This window comes from Mya arenaria, chromosome 9, assembly GCF_026914265.1.
Source record: "Mya arenaria isolate MELC-2E11 chromosome 9, ASM2691426v1".
NCBI classification, from domain to species: domain Eukaryota; kingdom Metazoa; phylum Mollusca; class Bivalvia; order Myida; family Myidae; genus Mya; species Mya arenaria.
This window is the reverse complement of record NC_069130.1, coordinates 24,880,337-24,900,697: the sequence shown is the minus strand read 5'-3', so window position 1 is coordinate 24,900,697 and position 20,361 is coordinate 24,880,337. Positions and strand designations below refer to the sequence as shown.

Genomic DNA, 20,361 nt, shown 5'->3' with positions numbered 1-20,361 from the left:
ACACATTATTCCCCGCCGTCTTAAAAGGCATTATGTTTGGAAAAAAACACCAACAAGTAAATACTTTAGCTTATAGTTCCTTACTGTGTAGAAAATGTCATTAAAATACTTTTAAAGCGGAGTCCTTTTTTAAATTTCCATTAAGGTGACGATGCACAGAATGTGAAATTACTCCAATTGAAACTGTCTAGGATGATGCGGGAATTGAAGATCATTCTGCATTTCCTCAGATGTGGTCAATGGGATTTTTCTTCCGATATTCATTTCTTTACCGTGAATTGAATCCTCTGTCTGAAAGTTGATTGTGTCTCCTCAAAAATGGAATGCAAAAAGTTTTTTGCGAATATGAAACATGATTTAAGATGATAGAAATTATAATTGGAAGGACCTAGGCAAAATTCTTGAACTAGTATCAGTAACAGATATCTGAAATACAAATGCAGATTTACTTTGAAGAAACCTCTTTATATGATTTGTTCATTGGTCTTTATGACGGTATTTGTCTTTTATGAACAGTCGTTTTGAGTAATAAAAAAAGAAGATATTGCTGACATATTAATATAAACTGATTAACGCCCCAAGTGACCCTTAAACTTTACAAAAATGTTCGATGCGTAAAAACAATTTTTCAATCGAGCATTATGTATGGCTGGCTACAGAAATAAGGAAACAAGTCATCAGTTTATGTCTTAATCAACAATATCTGAATTTCGTATGCACGGTTATGATTTATTGCTACTTGGAAGTATTTTGTGTAGATCGAGTAGTTGTATACTTTGCCAATCTTTTTCATCCCCGGCTTAAGGCAAATATACAATGTACATCTTAAAGAAAGCTCCAATAGTAAAAGTCAATCAAACAGCCGGACCAATACCCAAATGTATTCAATAACAAACACAGGAAATAGAGACGGATCGCTGTATATATGTTTTTGAATAATAATCATGTAATAAAGACAAGAAAAATAGCCCTACCAACGTTTTTTCCTAAGTTGTCAAAGGACACATCTCTTTTGTATTAATTTAACAAGCAACCTCGTGATAGCAGGGTCCAAGTTCTATGTGTTGATACAACATGGTTAAAACACAATATTTAAACCGAAATCTGATGGATATTTCAAACATTCTAAGCCGCACAACGTTTATTTAAACTGATTCATAGTGATATCAAACTCTTTCCACGCAAAATATCCATAAGTGTTGGAGGTATTTTGATGAAACTTTACTTGAATGCTTGATTCTTATCATTTACGCTTTTGGATTATAAAATCTAGAACGGGGTTCACACGTGTCCAAATAGCAAATTCGGTTTAGTTGAGACCGTCCAATGTCGCAATTAGGGAGTTCGTAAGACCATCACTGCTAACGTTGCAAATAAGCTTGTTTTAGTTGTACACTCTTCTCTAGAAATAATTGATTGAGCAGCCAGGTGACAATGAGCATGTGTATTTGTAGGGTTTTCCAAAAATAATGGCGGTTCAATTATAAGAACTATGTGTAATGACAATATATCTTTTCCTACAATCTTAAGTAGATCATATCAGTACGGTAAAAAACTTTTACCTTTCAGACATAATACATACTTGGCTTGGAGTCTGTGAGTGATTTCCAAAGAAATCAAAATGTCAACCGTACAATTGCGATCTAGCACCGATTCTTTCTTTGTTATATGCATACATTTTTATGGCTTACTTTGTCGTAAATGTCCCTGGATGACATTTCCCTTTATGTGACAGTGATCAGTTAACTACTAAGTCAATCGCTATAGACTATAACAAGAAACGAATCTCAATGTACATATTAATTTGAAATGGACATCTAAGGTAGGAGACGGATACTTTCATTGTTTTCCCAATAGTAAAAAAAATATTGTTGGTTTCAGACTGGTGTTTATGTGTTAAAGTTCTCATTCAATTTGTCTTATTCGAAGAATGGGGAGATGTGATGGCTGCAAATGATTCCTATGTATTTTCATTTAAATATATATATAATTCCGCTTTTAACATCCTTTTTTTTAAGAAATAATACTATTTCAATCCCAAACATTATAGAGGATTAAACTTATACGATTCAACACTAGACAGTTCATGATTGAACATAGAATTATCCTCTATGGTAATAGCCACATTATTAAATTTCACAAACTTTTAAAGAAATACATTTAACGGTCTAGACAAAGTAGATATTTATTCATATTAACCAAGAAAATGCCTTACAATACATCTATATCCCTGCTTCGACAGTTATCGGTGAACATACATTTTAAGCACTGACAAAGGTCTTTCAAAAAGTAATGTTATATGGTTAAAACGAGGGATGTCCGTGAAGTCCGTGGACAATGAAAATACAAACACATCAGACAAATATATCTACATGCTACACGGTGCTTTATTAAACAAGTTTTAATGACTTGATTCAAATTAATGTGGATTTTTAAAAGGAATTTGTTTACACACCATGATACGTTCGGGGAACCTATCGGCCTCAATAAGAACATTGTAAAAGGAAGGCACTAACCTATGCATATTTTTTCGAAATAAAAATCGTCTGGAAAGCATATTAAGATTATTTCCTAATTGAATGTACACATTGATTTAAAACATTGCCTTTGTTTAATCACTTGGTAGATTTAAGGGATCAATATATGGTTCAGCCGCCTATCCATTGTTTGTTCAATTATCTGTGACCAACCGATATTTATCATCATTTCGGTGAGGTGATAGTCTCTGAAGGATGTGCTTGTATTTGAAACATATAATTAGCTTTGATAAGTTACTAACAATACTTACATATATGATATGCGCGTGTTAATTGCTCTTTGCTCATTAATTAGATAATCATTTTCTGCTTTTCCGACACAAAGGTTTGCACATCCTTTTAAATCATTTTGGATATTCACTTAAGTTATGCGTCCAATGCGTTGCCTTGTAATTTCCATAACTGGATGAAAAGGCCATTTTGAAATTGTCGCTAAGCATTTGAAAACTATATTGAACACTTTGAAATTGCTATTCAAATTGTTTTCGGGACTTCCTTCTCATATTGCATTTGTTTTCATCGAACCTCAATCGTGTGCGATACAAACACTCCTTATTCGTCCCCATATAAAACACTAACATGGACACTGAAGTTATACCTTAACCTTTTAGATCAACATTTATATTGTCCACGAACTTTACGGACAAACAACGTTTTTTAGAAACCGCCATAGTTACACGAACTTATTTTATTGTAAGCCTACAATAGATACCCATGCACACAAACGCATATTAAGCCTTCTATTCATTCATCTTTTTAACTGTCAGAGTAGTCCTTGGTTCCGCTCAATATACACGTCTTCGATACCGTGACAGAGGAAAAAGTAGCTTGACCAAAACATTGATATGTTAGCACAATTTTATATAATTCTGACCAGCAAGAAAAAACATGACCTTGTTAAAATGAGTTTAGGAATACTTTCTGCGGTACATACATTTAAGACATGTTTACTGACTTCAAGGAAAAACAAAAGTGAATGCATAATGAAGATCTAAATGATGTAAACAAGTTTCAAAATGGGTCAGAAGACTAGCTTTTTTAATATTGATTACAAAAGTTTCCTTTCAAGTTGTTCTGAATTGCAAAAAAAATGTTCGGTAATTTAGCTAAGTATGCCAACGGTGCTTTCTCCTGTGATGTGATTGTTGAAGAAAAAAGGTTTAATTGGCAATTTAGAGGCTTGGATATAAACGAATGACCTTCGCAGATACCATCTTCGATCTGCTGAAACAAAAAGAGAGATTATTCGATGATTACAGTAATCATGTCAAAGCGCCAGAAATAAACAGAACATTGAATATAATTGCACGTGTAATTTGTAACGAATAGACATTCTCCCAGGTCAACCAACTGTACAAAAGTTCACGGATTGTTATGGTTTTCACTATCTGAAATGTTTATAAAACATGATAAATATTTCAGACGTCCCCTTATACTACCAATAATTAATTCAATGGTAACACTATTTGTGCTATAAAACATGCTGTAACGGTGCTTCTTAAACAGCACTATTGTTTCTGATCGTTGTATGTCGTTATCTTTCTTGCGAATACAACACTGCTTTAGTCGCACTCGGGAGCGTTAACATTGTCGTATTTTTATTACTGTTTATGAATAGTCTGCGTGAATTGACCTGGGCCTTTGAATGTAGAACAGGAACCTGAAAATGATCCTTCCTAGAATGTATATAATTTTAGTTTAGGCAGGTCGATTTTTGTCAAACCACACAAAACGAATTTGAAAGTAAAACCGAAGGGCGGTAGGGGGTCGGGTTAGGGGTTAGGTGTTAGGCATCAGTTGCGTATACCCAAATCGGCCCTCGCTAAGAGCCTGACCTTTGATCCTTATATAGTCTAAAACGATGTTCGCAAAAGGAAAGAAGAATTCAATCGCGCATTATATTCGACAGGCTTCCAAAATAAGGACAAAAGCTATCATATTATGAATACGTTATCAATATTCTCAGTTCGTATGCAAGTTTATAACTCCTTAGTCCAAATCTTGGAGGCAGTGTTAAAGACTAAAATGTTGTTATAAACTCCATCAAGCTTTTGTCAGCATAGGCTTATAGGCACATAAAAGATTTTCAAACAAAGCTCTTCTTACTAACTACACCCATATAGCTTTCCAAATAACCAATCTTTTTTTACATACGCTGGAAGTATTGACCCGTTTGGGTAATATGGTTTCGAGTAACATTCAAAGTATTAAAGACCTAGGAATGCTGTGTAAAAGTGAAGTGTAAAAGCTTTGATACAGAAAATGTTTATCAATAAAACGAATGTTTCGTATGATAATCAATAAATAATATACATTTTTGTATCAAACCTTAATGTTTAAAATACTTTCTAAGAATATAACATATTGTTTATTTAACTGAGACAAGTCGCGCCCCTATCAAAGATGTCATATGCCTTGCTGTAGTCAACGAAATATCAATATAATTACCTTTCTACTTATAATGACTGTATGAGAGAGTTTATAATACATAGAAAATCAAACGTTCTTTAATAACTTTTAACCCCAGATGAAGCTTCAGTATGAATATCTGGCTCTTTACCAAGGGCGATATATAAAGACGGGTACCATATTTAATTAAACCCGACTCCAGAGACATATCGTCCGTACAAGGCATAATTTGTAGCATCAAAAGATTAATCAGTCATCAGTCTCGTTTGAAACGCTTACAGTACATCGTACTGTAATCTTACATAATCAAGAGACAATCTAGACTCAAAGGTGATTTATAATTGAAATATGAACTGAAATAGTTGACGAAGAAACGTATCATGACACACTCGTAAGAAGTATGTATTGAATTACAACGTACCATTAAACTCATGTAGTTCACCAACCGCATTCACTGCGCTTTTATGAATTATTTGTATTCAATATCATTCACCTTTTATATTCACTGAATATTTTATTTTCTTGAATGGATAATTTGCTTGCTTTATTGCTGTCTGTAAAGATCTTTCAAATTGTAAAGTTATCTTTCAGAAAAATAGAATGAATTAAGCGGGTAAAGCCCATATAATTGTGTAGCTTAACTGCATTTCGTCGCTTCTAGTTTCATATAATCAAATTGAAAATGCATTGTATAACCCAGATGCCTTTGTGAATACCATCACAAAAAGTGTGCACAGGGTTCCCTGCATGTAAATATTTTGGAGTTTACAGTTGCAATTTGGATGGTGTTTGAATTGTTTAGTGGCCTGGCCCAATAACACAAAAAAATAAGACTTTACTCAACTCATTACGTTATTTAAATTTTAATGTACTGTATTATGGAAAGGGAAGGAAATTATTTCTGAATGTGTTCAATTTTGCGATTCATATTTCTGTTTTATCACTTTTTAAACGAAAATATATGTACGATATACAAATAAAATTCGTTTACTAATATTGAATTTTGTTCCGGTAGATTTATTCGACACGAGAGGATTTTTTCCGATTAAGCCATAAAAGTATATGCGAAACCACGAGAGTCGAACATTCCGGATTACAGCGCAGTATTAAGAACCCCTTTATTGTTAACATTTCTGGTTAATATCACTTAAAAGATACATGATATCGTAATAAATGTCATTGCGATGACGCACTGTTTTTATATATGAGGTCATTTTAACATCATACGAATAATGCTTAGTACGACGTGACGTTATTAGAGCTTGGTATTGCCCTGGAAAGGAATACGGACTACTGTATTCTGCAAAATGAATTGCGTGTGGATTTATGATGGCTATTTATAAAGTAATTTGTAAAACTGCATACATGCTTATTTAGGCAAATGAGTAAGGTCCACATATAACCGAGTCCCGTAAAGGTATATAAGGTCAACTGTTCAGACTCATAAATCCGCCAATGAGATAGCCATACCGATTCACATTTAATCATTTAGAAGAGCTCTGACACCCATAAATTTATAAAGCATATGACAAATACGCCATTTTTTTTTATTGAGAAACGAAAACAACCGCCAAATTATCATTAAGTCATTATTATCTTTACTGTTCTGAGTCATTTAGAAGCCCACGCATGCGCACTGGCTTATATAAAGGCACACACACGGCATACTCCCCTGAACACTAGCATTTATTTTGAGTCGTCTAATTGAAGGGCTGCGCCCGGCCAGTCGACTTAATCGTTTAGAAAAACCAATTATATGCTTACTCTTACTTAGATACAAACAAAAACTATTTTGATGAGAACTTTTTGCACCTGAGAAACTGGCTATTATGTACTCGTCCTTTATATTATATTTTACAATGTTAAACTATAGACTGTTTTTAAAATTTTATTAACCTTTGAATTAAAAATTTCAATTTCGTGGTAATCTAATAGCACTAGGAACTATAATGTGATAAGACGACCTTAGAATGGAAGAGGAACATGGTAGTTATTTTTACTGCCAAAATTGGAACTAAGATTGAAAAAAGAATCACTAGAACGCACAATTAATATAGCTACGTAAAATATATCATTGTTAGCAGATGATCTAATTGGTTTCAGGTCTTAGTTACATGCTTGGCTTGTGTTGTTGGGCGTTCCGTTGCGATATTCCGAACCCTGTTTTAAAATTAAATTACCAGTGCTGATTCAATTAGTGTCTATGCTTTTGTTGTGCGCTTTCTAATTGCTATGTTTTGCCTCTTCAGACCATTTTTATTTTGCGCTTCGCAATGCAATGCTATTTATATACGTTTTTAATCAATAATGCACCGCTCGACACCTGTTCCTTCGATATTGAAGGTAGCTCGCCTGTATAGCTGATAATAAGCTATTTAATTGGAGACGCTCCCTTTTTCGTTTCAGAAAAAAAGACGAATTATGCGTCTTGTATGTTTTATCAGCTATACATTTAGCTATTTATAAAAGAATATCGTCAAAATTTATTTACGAAGTCGATACTTGTAAAAACAAAGTGTCTTTGGAGTAGACACTGGTCAAATATCCTTGAGGTATACCATTATAAAGAAACACCAACTTATCAACAACTTAAAGCACGTATATAATTAGGATAGAAACAAAAATAATGAAGTTCGTAGAATCACTTAACCGCAATTGTGAGATCAACGGAACCTACTCAAATTATTTTCAGGATCGGATGAAACAGTTAACTTATAATTATTGTTCACATATTCCATTGTTGCATTGGAAGAAACAGAAACCTACCAAACAGACCAAACTTTACAATGACCTTGTAAAGATGTGACCTTGACCAACTATGTTCAGTAAACGTTTAATGGAAACGTAAGGAATCTCATTCTTTATAGCTTCGTCTGGAGTTTACAAGATAGGGCGAATTGCCATTATTCTGTGTCTTATTATCAACATATCGTATGCAGGGTCATGATTTATTGCTATGTTTCTTTGTGGAAGGCACCGCGGTAGACTTTGGGCTTATGCAATAGACCGGAAACTTTCGCCAACACAGCATTAAAGGTAATCTACCATTTAAAACATTGGATAACATCAGAGATTGTTGTTATTTATTGAGGATCTCGCACAGCTGGATAAACGCAGACATACTCCTCCATAATTCGGAAAACATAATTCGGCAGAAACGGATGGATATTTCTCTTAGACTTTGCTTAAAGTATTACGATCAAAAGGCTGAAAAAGAGAGGTTCGTAAACATAGGCTTAATTTAATGGCATTTTTACTATATATCTTGTTTTACAAAACATATATGGGAGACAAACAGTAGTTCAGAACTTCTACATTCAGAATTTATAAGGCACAAGGACAAATACTAAACCGAAACGTGTTCCTGTGTTTGTATATGGAGGTATTAAAATGGTTAAAATGATTAAATGTAAATGTTTGTAAATTCAAACATGAACACACCAGTTACATTGCTCTCTTCAAATTAAATCATTGTTAACGGTTTAGGGGCAAACGTTTTAAGTGTGTTTTTTTTATTATACATTAAACAATTTGTAGTTCACTATAATAGGTAGTGTGTAATATAAATAAATCATAAGTCGCAATAATGGATATAACAACAGCAAAAGAAGTATATTTATTCTGCTCATTTAAATAGTTTTTCGTAATTCAAACGACTTATACACATACATTGCCAAATATCATTATTATGTTACTAATAACAACAGTGTTACATCATGTAAAAAGAAACTTTATACTAAAAAGAAACTCTTTGATATTGACACTAACCGTTAGCATTACTTGGTGTTACGTCGTAAACATATAAGAGTGCTTAATAATTTGCCTTCATGATAGCATTGAGAACACTGGTAAGAATGTTTAGATTGAACATAATATATTCTACAACGATTGTAAAGAAAGTTATGTTAACTTAGACTAAGTCACTATAGTACGCACGATACTAATGTGAATAACTACAGAAACAAGCTCTGGAGCAAAAAGTTTAAACATAAACCCGGTTTAATGGCACTGGGTAAACGCCAAAGACATAGAACACAAAAACTAAAAAGTCAAAAACAGGAAATATGGAAGAACAGCACAAAACTCCACAAACAGCACAGTGCATACATACTATATAAAATAACTAAGTATATTTATCAAGGATTGTCAGGAACCGCCTTGGAACGGTCAGTAAAACGCAAATTAACTGGGTTCCTGTGCGAGAGTGTCGTCTTATGTTGTTGAGGAAACCTGGGTACTCGGAGAAAATTCACTTGTCGGGCTTGGTGACAACTAGCTCGTACAAGAGGCAGTACTCCGGTGTTTGTTCGAAGCTTTATATCTGAATGAAATTGCTTGTAAATCAAAGAATGTTATATCAATTAACGGGATAAAATTAAGCATAAACAAATATGTTTTTATAAGATTTACCGAAGACCCTATGATTTTACTTCAGTCAGCACATCCGTGCGTGACCTCAAAGCAGGAAGTGCGTTGGTCGTTAAATTTTCCAATGGTCACGAAAATACCACTTACGCTCATTACCAGATGTGTTTTTATCGGATTACGGATGAAGTTGTTCCGTTGTTTTCAACATTACAATTACAGCAAATTGATTAAGCCAAAACAGTATTTCATTTAGCTCAAATATCACGCTTGTCCTAGTTTTATTGCAATTTGTGACAATTGTGAATGTAAATGCGGCTTCGACAGGATAAAGGATACTTTTGCCTTTTAGGTTAATATTCTCAAACCATAAGTATCAGCGTCGAGGTTTGTGCCATGAAGTTCCAAATCTGAAATATTTTTTCACGTTTGCTATTGAATCTGATCATGCAAATCTAATTCAGAAGTGAAAGCTGTCTTTCTTTCTCCAAATCAAAGCATCTGTGCATTATGTGAGAAATAAGTTTTAAATTTCAAATGAAATACAGCGATTTCATTGGTAAACAATGTAGGGCACACTGTAGAGATTATATTGTCAATTCTTATACTAAAAGTACCAGTTTTAGTGAGAGCTATTGAAATATTTGATTGGTTTAGACAGTATTATTTTAAGAAATATATAAACAAATAACATAATTTATATGAAAAAAATCATAATGGAACTTAAATATTTCAGAGAGTCAAACAAATGATGTTATGCTCAAACAAGGTCTCGCTTCATTCAATCTGTTTTTGATAGATTGATTTCATCAAATATTTGATAGAATATTTATTTATTTATATATACCAAAAATGTGTATCACCAGTTCTGACGTTAATTAAAACCTTTGTTTTCCGTTTAAATGAGAAGTTGTCTCCTCTATTTGATGCTCACATCCATCATTAGCCTAACGCATATGGCTTTAAATGTCCAAATGTTCAGACGAATGGCGTGAATTTCAACACTATTTTATCTTAAAAGTTTTCGAGCAGTTTTATTGGATCAAAGCTATTAATATAGTTTATATAGTGGTACAGTTTCGACATTTGAAACCTTAAGGAAAGGTTTTATATCACATGGATGTCTATTCTATGTTATGAGAAAAGCTTGAATTTCCAGAACTAGGTGTTATGATTTTTTTAAAAGAAAGGCGAGGATGCCATCACATCTAAGATATTGTCAATTAAATTTAAAGGAATGTTGAAATGTGTCTGGCTGGTAACACTCTATCTGATGTGTTATTCACAATGGGAATAACCTTCTTTCAGATGCTCAAGTCTAATGTCAAGGAAGTGTGTAAAACTTTCACTTTAATATAATTAAAACACATTACCGATGAACATTGCAGATGCTTCCCAAATGTGTTATCGATATGTTAACCTGTAAATACAAGCTGGTGCTATAGTTTTTTTGTATGCTTGCACTAGTTTGCACAGAGTTAAATCGTTTAAAGATTGGCTTTGTACATTGTATTAAATTACAAAATCGAGATCGCACCACAAATGTATATGCTAGTGTTCTATGCAGACCGGAACGACTAATTCTCGACGAGCACGAAATGGAAGGAAAAACACGAAAGACACGGATAAAACCGAAATTCAAATGTACTTTAAAGATTTTCACGGAATTGTCGTATTAATTATAAGTATAACTTGCTTTTCCCTAGTTTCTGTACCTTTCGCTTTGCTCTTTGGTATTTTCCGCGAGAATTACTCGCTTTTTAAGACCATTGGCTTTCGTTGGGTAATGTGTATATTGCCCTACTTTTCAGTGTTTTCTGAGCTTTTCGCCTTGCATTTCTGTGGTTTCCGTGGATTTCCTGTTTGCGTGTTTTTCGTTGCTATCCGTTTTGTTAAGTATTTAGTCGTACCCGTCATATACCACACTTTATCAAGAAATCGAGATGTTTGAATTAACTTATATATTGGGGCGATTCTACAGAACATTGTTAACTTCGACAAAAGTGTCATCTCTGACAGAACTTTCGTCTTACATATGTCAAAACCCCAGCTATTGCTTATTGCATTGTGTGCATAATAATGGTAAGCGATAATTGCTCATATAAATGGAAAGCAGGGGACAAGCTAAGTATTTATCTTGCTTTAATCTTTAATGGCTGTCTCAGATGGGTTTAAGTACAATGCCTGTGCATTTTAAAAGAGGTAAAAGACGTTTTGTATAATAATGCCATTTAGATTTAAGGAATAAATATTTGCGACTGCGTCAATGACGAACTTATTTTCGTGCTATGATCGAACATCCGCTATATCAATTAAGTGATCGATATGAAATATTGTGAGAAGGCTGCATTTCTCCAATTTTCATAAATATTTACTTTAGTAAATCAGCTGTGAGCCATTGTTGATTATAATCAGTTGAAGCATTATAATATATAAAACAGTGGCTGGCCCAGTAAGTGGGCAGTTCAAATAATATAATGATGACCCCCCTAATACCTGACTGAGACAAAAGCAATGATAAGTCGGTGGCGTCCCATCGTACGTTTTATTTTTGTAAATACCTAAGTAACAGTATTTGTGTTCGAAACTATATGTCAATATCGACAATTATAAAGTACTCCATTTTTATGCGCAACATGACACATCTAGTTAAGCGGTTTGCTGATACTGATAAACAAACGTATTAACTTCCCTTAAGTCTGCTAACAGAAACAATGAAATCGAGTATTTCGATGTCTATAAGATTTTATGAATGGAGAAAATTGAACACTTGCATTATAATAGTGCATGAATGAGGAGGTTTATCCTTGTTTTTCCGAATTTGTATTTTTATGATTCTACACATCTGTTTCAAAGAGAAATGTTAAATGAGATCTTGGCACATCTTTAGACACAAATGTAAAGTACACGAGCGCAAATGCAATAAGCTCAAAGTAAACATCACCTGCGACGCCTCATGTCCATTTATATCGGTCTATGCGTATTTCAAACTTCTTAAACAGGGTGTGGAATAACGTGACTTAAAGGGGTTTTCACATGGGTCAACACCGGTCAAAACTGATATAAACAATCGCGTTAGTTACGTTAATTTAGAAATAACTTCTTCGACAAAAAAAATTCAACCTGATGGAATTTTCTAGAACGATGCAACGCTGAAATTTAAATCCAAAGATTAAATCATTAAAATTAAAGCAAATCTTTAATATTTCACACGCATGGAAGCAGAAACTAGCATTGTCTTTTATAGGCTTTGAAATATGTTTCATATATTTTTGTTTAAATTGTTATTTAAAGAAACAAAAAGCCACTTACTCGAGTGTTTTCATCGGTTGTGGCCCGTGGTGAGCCATGTGAGAACCCTTTTAAGTCACGTGATTCCTCACCCTGTTAAATGTAGGTAGGCCCGGCATAGCAAATAAACCACTGTTAACGAATATTAACCAACATTGTGTTGTCTAATGACCTAGCAACTATTTAAATCAACACTTCTACCTGAATAATATCAACATCGTTTGGCTTCTAATTCACAAAAATAATTGTACCCTGTTTTTGCAAAATATAACAATTTCATTGGACAAAACATAACTTCGAAAAATCGACTTAGATAAAGGTTTCGTAGGTCATAAAATGTATGTAGGTTGGGTTATTACATATTGAGATACTGATAAGTCATATAATTCAACCTGACCTTCCCTTAATTAAGTCTACTGTGTACTTAATCAATATCTAATAGTTAGTCTCTATAGGAATTCGCTTGCATGATCGTTAAACCTTTCATTTAAAAAAAGATAAGTATTATACTGGCTAATGAAACAATGTAACACGAAAAATGCTCTTTTAAGCTGAGATAAACATCTACGAAAAAGAGAGGAAAAATCAGGTATAGCCGTAGGATATAATTTAAGGATTAAAAAAAAAGTTGTTACGTCATTATGATATGAATAAGCCAAAGGGTAAATTTACTAAGCTTCATTAATTCAGCTCATTAAGGACGATGGTCCTGAACTAATATTTTTAACTGTTACAAATGATTGAATGATATCGTTCTTGTTTAAGTAGCTGAATAGGCATTCGTAGTAGATGACAAACAAATATAAAAGATATATACAGCATTATCAGCTATAATTACATAAAGATCTCCGCTATTGTGTGTCCTTCAGTTCTAGTTCTAGTGCTTTAACCTTTCCGACTTTCACGAACTCCTTAACAAACTCAAGTGTATTCCTTACGTCATTGAATTACATAAAGCGAAATCCATTTTCGAAATTCCAAATTACTTCCTTTTCTAAAAAAAAAGATGGATGATAATATCGGGTATTTTTGTCAATTATAGTTTAATTCAAAAAATTGCAGGAAATGTTTTAAATCAGTAGTATTTTTAGGTTTACTAACAGTATAATAGCTTTGCTCAAAAAAATAAAACAGCCTGGAAAATATGTCATCAACACCATGATAAACCCGGCAATGCAAGAAGGTCAATATTGAAAAAATGGTAGTATTGTGCATGAGGAATTTCGGTTCGTGTCAAATTTCAATCAAACGTACATTTATTTCCAATTAATCCTTTGCAAATTGCATGTTAGGGGGATCTATCAATTTATAAATTAGCCAGCTGACCTGAAAAAAAAAACTTAAGAAATATTTAGAGTCTAAAGAGGTTAATTATTTGACCTTTATGCAAGCCACTCACATAAAAACTATCAAAATAGTATACTTGGTGTTCTATAGTATTTACCATTGTATTTCTAAAATGCTTCCAAGCCGGTGTAATTATTTTTTAGTTTAGCTATTTGTTATTGGTTAAGATACTTTCTTAATATTATTCAACTTTGTTTGTTTTTAATTAGCCATACCACCATCTGAATTAATGAAAGCAGGTGTTGTTAGGGGACATTTTCAGTGCTTTATTTGGATCACTCTCCGTCTATTACAATAAGAAATGTTTTCGGAAATTACTGTCTGACTCTGTTCTTAAATCAACGTGGTTCTGAAGCTATTGCTCTCGTAAAATATTGTAAAAGCATGTTGTTTTTTTCTACAACAATATTCCTTTCCTACACACACCAGACATTCTGAAATTACCTTATATAGAAAGCTTCAATTAATTGTACATAATTCTAGAGTGTTTTGGTTTTGTTTTTCGTCTTTATATTAATGTCCATATAAAAGTGGGAACCAAGCTATGTCGTCCAATTAATGTCCATATAAAAGTGGGAACCAAGCTATATCGTCAAATTAATGTCCATATAAAAGTGGGAACCAAGCTATGTCGTCCAATTAATGTCCATATAAAAGTGGGAACCAAGCTATGTCGTCCAACTAATGTCCATATAAAAGTGGGAACCAAGCTATGTCGTCCAATTAATGTCCATATAAAAGTGGGAACCAAGCTATGTCGTCCAATTAATGTTCATATAAAAGTGGGACCAAGCTATGTCGTCCAATTAATGTCCATATAAAAGTGGGAACCAAGCTATGTCGTCCAATTAAAACGTAATGCTAAGAACAGGGTGTGGATGTATATGAAAAACTGCCACTTCAGATTGATATTTTTCAAGTCTGAATGATACACATGATTTATAGTTCTTGTACTATGTTATTTTTTTACTCGGAGAGAAAAAAATATCTCTGAGGTTATATTTTTGCTGGAATAGAACTTGACGGTATTACGACCTGATGCAACATAGATTTCTTAAAATAATTAAGTTGATTTTCTTCAAAGTGAGTGAGTTAATTTGGACCAAAAGCAACATACCGTTTACATTGCTTAGATCTATTGTGTTTGAACTGTATTTTAAGAAAATGTAATGTTGTAATTTTCGTGAAACGCTAGAAGTGGCGTCTTTCAGTTTGCATCAAAATGTATAGGGAAATTCATGAGTAGTTTAGAACGTAAGTTCTGATACATAACACCTATATATGCTCATGGACGAGTTAGGTATTGAGCGATGTTCTTTACAATATTGTACACACTAGTTACTTCGTGACGTTTATGTCTCAACTAAATCGAATCTCGCTTCGTGCTCGCGTATATTTTCAATTAATCTGTGAGTGCATTACTATTTATAACTGTCTGAATTGCAAAATACAAAATGCTATTGACACCATATGATATATACTATTAAAAAATAAATTGCTTTTTTGCACGACGTTTCAAATTACCTCAATTTTAAGACATAAATCGTTCGAGAAATGATGGGTTTATAGGCTTACCTTTAATGACTGTATTTTTTAAAACGTTCCCATTAGACAAAGATATATACTTGAAACTAAGTTTTTTTCTATTGTTTTTTTTTGTGTTTAACGTCTCTTAAAGTTTCTTGTTATACTGAATCTTTCCCGGTTAACATTTTTGTTGTCTGAATGCGCGAGTACTTTTTATTACACCTGCGGGTTCTCCGGTTTTTCCCCACACCGCAAGACTGCACTCTTCCTCGTGCCGACAAGAGTGATTAGTATAATGTTGTAATAACTTGTTTTGCAATCGTTGTAAAATATATAAGTTTAAACTATCGTTTTTTAACATATTACTTTCATGCAACATTATAATTAAAAACTAAAGAACGATTATTAGTGTTTGCCTACCTTTTCAGATTATCACGTGCGCTAGATATTTAAAACATTTAGTTTCTTATTTACGAAGAATCGTTACATATTGCTGAAGACGACTTTTCATGATTTAGTAAATTGCTATAAATGTGCAGGCGCATATAGCAACGCCTGCTGTTCGCATATGCAAAGATGTAATTTGAGCGTTAGGCCATCGCATTGTCTCGCCATACAGTGTTTGACAGGTCTTTTTGACCAGCGAACGGCTTGATTTTAAAGCGGATGCAGTTTGGGAGGGGCTTACACTAAGTCGGTTAGAATTTATTTTCAAATCTCTACGTGAATAAGTAACCTAATAGATCAGAGCACAGGAAAGCGAATTTAATTAACTCTAATAACAGTCGTATGTGCATGTACAGAATGTACTAACGGTATGCTAAAGGAACAAAATGTACTTGAAATGCTAGCAGATCTCAAAATATGCGCACGCCGGGAGAACAGCTCCTTGCAACACGTTTTGCAAACTGTTGAAACGAAATTATAGCCAAACTGCGGTAAAAATATTCTTACACGGTACCACATTCTCTGATTTCAGAAATATGTCTGTTTATCATATTATCAAATAAAATATAAATCATACTCACATGTGTAGAAGTTAACACAAGGCGCATCTTCGGCACATAAGTATCGACAGGTCATTTTCTTTGCACCACCAATTAGTGGTTGAACTGGCGTTGAGTTGTTTCGGAATTTTTAAGATCCTCATGCATTGTATGCATATATTTTATTGCTTAAATATACTTGCCCACTCATAAAACAGTTATTTATACGACACAGCTAAATCTTCATAAATGTCTTGTGTCTATGTTATTCACGAGACACTACATTTATAATGAATAGAAAATTGTGATTTATTGAAATGAGACGAATTTATTTTGATCATTTATCTCAAATAAGTGTTGTGAAAATGTTAGGGGATATCATGTTTTAAAATATAGTACTTGATATAAATGACGATATATTCTATTTTAATTAGGCGGGGGAGATGCAACCTCAGTAGCTACAACGTGACAAATCCTTTTTAAATAGCTGCTTGGTTTCTAAAACATTCATTCACAAATGCGACCAACGAATTGGATTTACAATCTATTTCTCATGTGCATTTTTAGTGTACCAGAAGGAAGGCTTAAAGACAGCTTCATGAACATGTATGTGTAAATGAATGGAACTAAATGTAGACGTAAATATAATTAAAACCAAAATTATCTATAACTTATAGCTTTATAAGACAACGTAAAATTTCTAATGAACAATAAATTGTGAAGGATAAGTGCAATAACCGTGAATGTTTTCAATTGCTAAAAACAGAGTTATTGTTAGGAAATGTTTAATTTTGATTATAAAATTATCAATTCATCACTGCGGATACTTTTTAAATTAATCACTACGGATAATTACTTTCATTTTCATGGTTCCGGTTTAAATAAATATAACTCTGAATTTGATTTGTTCGGGCATCTAACCGCACCTGCTATGCTGGTTTATATATTTTCTTGTAATAACGACTGAAATAGCAAAACTATCATTTGGTAAGGCTTGTTTTTATTTTCCTTGCTAGAATTATTCGACCTCGCCGTATGTATAATAGAACTGGGGGAGATGTAAACATTGTTTTACTTTATCGTGCCTGTCATATACGTAATAATTTGGTAAACAAAATAGTGCATTTAAAATACTATTCATACAAAGTGTTTGCGCTCAGACCTTGGCAATAGGATAGTCGTATGGATTTTGAAAGATCTGTTAAACATGACCGCAGATATTTAAAGATGCACGCTTACTCCCAGATAAGATTTACCATTATTAATGAAACTGTTATAATAATCCACAAAGGATGAATAAATGTCAAAAACAATTGTTCTTATGAATGATACCGAGTTTAATTTGAAAGAAATGAACATAAAACAAGGTATTTCTACCTAATGAGACTACAGTAGACCACAGTAAATCTTTTAGCATTCACCAATCATTTAAAAAAATGCGCTTTTTGCTATTAAATACACGGTTACTATCTTGTTATCAGGAATTAATATTTTCCATAAATTCATTATTTAGTAAGTAGTTAAAATGTTATCAGTCAAATTTTATGTTTGTCATACATGTGTATGTATTGATCTCGAAGAGTGTCACTTGATATTGTCATCGATTCGTTTTATGGGAGTTATGCAGCGTTGTTCTTGCTACTAAAATATACATATTGCGACAACACTAATAAAGTGTTTTTAAGTTTTGCTTTTTCAAACAATTTCATCGAAAACAAATATAATGGTTGCGTGCAGCGAACATAACAATTACTTTTACAAGCACACCTTCCACAACTGTAATTCCGAGATTAAGGTTAAATACTGTACAAATCGCAGTGGACAATCTTAGATATTAAGTAAACAACAATGACTCTTGACAGTATGCGTGTTCTGATACAGTTATCGCAAATTCCAAGTCAACAACCCGTACTTAAGAAAAAGTGGCACGAATGCACTCACTCTTGATTTTCCCTATAATTAATTGCGTTTTTACGATTGGAGACACTTTCCCGGAAGCGTGATCGAAAGAACACAGTTAGCAACAGTGGTCATTCTTAGGATAAAATTGTCTCTTGGCCATTAGAATCATCAATCTAGGAAAATTAGCGTGTACTATTTCCTGATCTGTCAAAGTTCGCTTCCCTTTGTCGTGAGTGTAATCCGGTTTAAGTAAAAATAAGCCGTCTATAGGATCTTAGCATTCCAATACGCGTTAACGGTTCAACGGTACGTTCCATGCTCTAGCATTAGAAATGAAATGAATGGACTACAAACGATATCATCTTTTATTGGGAATAATTTGCCTGTTTCCACGATAACTCGTTTTCTTTTACTGAAAACGTTAAGCGTAAGATTGGTATAAATCAAGCCAAAGTTTACAACATCGCTGCTATATTGCTTCAGTTGCTTTGCGACAGCTTCCAAGAAAAGTACTTTGTGTTTAAGGAGCTGATTTCGTGTTCTGGAATATTTGTCTACAGGAATATTTACTTCAAGTTTGTACTATTTTGAATCTTACGACGCGAGACTTCTTGTATCTATACATTTACATGACTTCTACATGTTTTAAAATGGTTTACATATGCACTCTTACTCCAATATAAGATGCAGCACAATCAATACAATTGTTTTAATTTATCGAAAATGATGAATAATTATCGAAAACAATGCTTCTTATGAAAGTTACTGTGTTAAATTTGAAAGAAAAGGACATAACACACGGTATTTCTTATTTATGAAAGGATAGTTAATCACTTTCAATCTTTGAAACCAGGCATTCAATATTTGTGCTTGTTTAGCTATTCATTATACGGTTACACTCTTGTTATCAGTAATTACTATTTCAATAAATTAGTTATTAGTTAGCATTATTTAGTAAGTAGTTTAAGGTTTAGCACTCAAAGTGTATGCTTTTTATACATATGCATGTAATAACTTGAAATACGAGTGTCACTTAAAATAGTTTGGATGATTGTCTGCGAGAATATAAAGAAGCAAGCGATGTAAATGTGACCGAACTTATATTTGTAATGAGGGAACTTTGTGTACAGTATCTCCTAAACCAAGATGTAAATGCGTTCGAACTTATGCATGTTATACGGAAATATTTGTATGAAGGTCCTCTTTATGTTAGATGTCAATTTGTCCAAATTTTTACTTGTAAAACGGGACTATTTGAGATATAAATATGTCCGAACCTATACTTGTAATACGGGACTATTTGAGATATAAATATGTCCGAACCTTTACTTGTAATACGGAAATATTTGTATGAAGGTCCTCTTTATGTTAGATGTCAATTTGTCCTAACTTTTACTTGTAAAACGGGACTATTTGAGGTATAAATATGTCCGAACCTATACTTGTAATACGGAAATATTTGTATGCATTTTCTTTTAATCTGAGATGTTAAATCCTGTTATACGGAACTCTGTGTATGAAGTTTCTGTTGATGTGTGATGAAAATGTGTCTGAGCCTATACTTGTAAAAATAGTGAAATATTTGTATGCAGTTTCTCTTGATGCGAGTTGTAAATGTGTACGAACTTATACTAGTAATACCGGGATATTTTTATACATTTTCACTTGATGTGAGCTGTTTATGTGCCCGAACTTATACTAGTAATACGAGGATATGTGTCTACAATTTGTCTTGATCATAGAATTTCTTTGCTTAAGTTTCCAAGTCGTGCATGTATTTGCTAACTTACTCTTTTGAAGAGGCACAATATAGATTTATATTTCATAGATGCGCAAACGAAACGAATCTATTTAGATGCATTAATATGTTAAACCCATTCGTCTTCAGTGATCAAAACAAAAATGAGCATATGGTTTGTTAAGGCATATAAAATATAAGCCTGGGGCTTTCAATAAATAGCTACGTGGACGAAAAACAAACATTTAAAATACTAAAT

General features: G+C 33.1%; 1 protein-coding gene across 2 annotated transcripts in view; it reads left to right on the top strand.

Annotated features, from left to right (window-relative positions):
* The window catches only part of LOC128245680 (G-protein coupled receptor dmsr-1-like), a 102,677-nt gene that overhangs the window by 66,732 nt on the left and 15,584 nt on the right, over positions 1-20,361 (top strand). The window lies entirely within an intron of this gene.